Here is a 474-nt window from a genome sequence, read left to right as displayed (position 1 = left end):
TTTGTTGGCAATCTGTGTATCTTCTTTGGAGAAATGTCTATTTATGTCTTCTGCACATTTTTGGATTGGGTTATTTCTTGATTACTGTAGCTTTGTAGTATAGTCTGAAGTCCGGGAGCCTGATTCCTCCACCTCCGTTTTTCTTTCTCAAGATTGCTTTGGCTATTCGGGGTCTTTTGTGTTTCCATACAAATTGTGCAATTTCTTGTTCTACTTCTGTGAGAAATGCCATTGGTAGTTTGATAGGGATTGCTGAATCTGTAGATTGCTTTGGATAGTATAGTCATTTTCACAGTGTTGATTCTTCCAATCCAAGAACATGGTATATCTCTCCATCTGTTTGTATCATCTTTAATTTCTTTCATCAGTGTCTTATAATTTTCTGCATATACGTCTTTTGTTTTCTTAGGTAGGTTTATTCCTAGATATTTTATTCTTTTTGTTGCAATGGTAAATGGGAAATGGGAAATGGGA

The 474-nt window shown here is 35.4% G+C and overlaps 1 protein-coding gene across 2 annotated transcripts in view; it reads left to right on the top strand.

The window, feature by feature from the left end:
* The window catches only part of RBM43 (RNA binding motif protein 43), a 21,122-nt gene that overhangs the window by 8,190 nt on the left and 12,458 nt on the right, over positions 1-474 (top strand). The window lies entirely within an intron of this gene.

The sequence above is a fragment of the Physeter macrocephalus genome, chromosome 2 (assembly GCF_002837175.3).
Source record: "Physeter macrocephalus isolate SW-GA chromosome 2, ASM283717v5, whole genome shotgun sequence".
Classification (NCBI taxonomy): Eukaryota; Metazoa; Chordata; class Mammalia; order Artiodactyla; family Physeteridae; genus Physeter; species Physeter macrocephalus.
This window is presented reverse-complemented; position numbering and strand designations above follow the sequence as displayed.